The sequence below is a fragment of the Triticum urartu genome, unplaced genomic scaffold, assembly GCF_056163025.1.
Source record: "Triticum urartu cultivar PI428250 unplaced genomic scaffold, HENAU_Tu73 scaffold1860, whole genome shotgun sequence".
Taxonomy (NCBI): domain Eukaryota; kingdom Viridiplantae; phylum Streptophyta; class Magnoliopsida; order Poales; family Poaceae; genus Triticum; species Triticum urartu.
The window spans coordinates 17501-19307 of NW_028260305.1; positions in this window are offsets into that span (position 1 = coordinate 17501).

The window sequence follows — 1807 nt, forward strand, 5'->3', positions numbered from 1 at the left end:
ATAATTGCAAATTTGTGTGTGTACGAGATTAGAATAACTTCAAAATAACTGACATAATTTTGTATTTTTCCTGATCAGAAAAATACATGAAAAAGAAAGGAGGTAGAAAAATTTTTGGATTTATGGTTAAAGAAGAAAAAGAAGAAAACAGGGGTTCTGTTGAATTTCAAGTATTCAGTTTCACCAATAAGATACGGAGACTTGCTTCACATTTGGAATTACACAAAAAAGATTTTTCATCGGAAAGAGGTCTACGAAGACTTTTGGGAAAACGTCGACGTTTGCTGGCTTATTTGGCAAAGAAAAATAGAGTACGTTATAAGAAATTAATCGGTCAGTTGAATATTCGGGAGCAGTAATTTAATCGTTCAAATTTTTTTCTTGTTTTATTATTTTTTTAGTAGTCTTATAGTAGTCTTAGATTTTTCATTTTGATGAGCCTCGCTTTGAGGAATTCATGGAATAATCCATTTTCATGGAATAATGAATTAAGGAAGAAAGGATATGAGTCTACCGCTTACAAGAAAAGATCTCATGATAGTCAATATGGGCCCTCAACACCCATCAATGCATGGTGTTCTTCGACTGATCGTTACTCTCGATGGTGAGGATGTTATTGATTGTGAACCCATATTAGGGTATTTACACAGAGGAATGGAAAAAATCGCGGAAAACCGAACTATTATACAATACTTACCTTATGTAACAAGGATATAGAGAGATTGTAGAAAGGGGATAGGATAGTTATTTTTGCAAGAGACTTGTTGTAAATTCCTTAACTTAAGAAAGAAAAAAGAATAAAAACACAGATACATAACATAAAAAAAAGAATAAATAAGACGAGATTCGACCTCCCCCTACATATTTAATTTCCTCTCCTATACAAAAACTAGCAAGACCCACTCCATTGGTAATTCCATCAATAACACCCTTATCAAAAAACTCCGTGAGTTCGGTTAACCCTCTTATACCGAGGGTAAAGACCCTAGTATAGAAAATATCTATATAACCACGATTATATGACCAACTGTATATATTTTTTTTTACTTGATCTAAAAATTCTTTTTTAGGATTTCCTTTGTAAAAAGAGTTTATTAAATCCAAATTCTGAAAAAAAGAATAAGCGGATCCATAGAAGATATATGCTATGAATAAACCAAAGATAGCTAGACTTACAGAAGAAATTGCATTAGTAATAAATTCATATGAATTTACAAAAGAATTAGAACTTTCCTGGGTAAAGTTTATTGAGGGAGTTAACCACTTTGATAATATGGTTAACTCTGCTATTCCATTACCAATTCCTCCATTATCAAAAGAGATTCCTATGAATCCAATGAACAAAGTGAAAAGTAGTAATATAAGAAGAGGAAATAACATAGTATTTCCCGTTTCATGCGGATAGGCAAAAGTTTTTTTAGCCCCAAAAGACGTAGTAAAGGATCCTATCCTATTTCTTGTATTACCTTGAATTTTTGGTATATTTTGTGAAAAAAAAGAAACTCCACTCTTCGTTGTTGATAAAACGAAATCCCTATTCACTCCTTTGGGTATCCTTTTTCCCCATAAGGATATTGAATACAAGGAACTCTCTTTAGTGCTACTGTAATTTTGAAAATGAACACGCAAATACCCATCAAATGTAAGTAAATATATCCGAAACATATAAAAGGCAGTTAATCCTGCAGTAAAGGAGGCTATTATTCCAAAAAAGGGCGAATACAACCAACTATTACTAAGGATTTCATCTTTGGACCAGAAGCAAGCAAGAGGTGGAATACCACAAAGAGAAAGTGTACCCCATAAA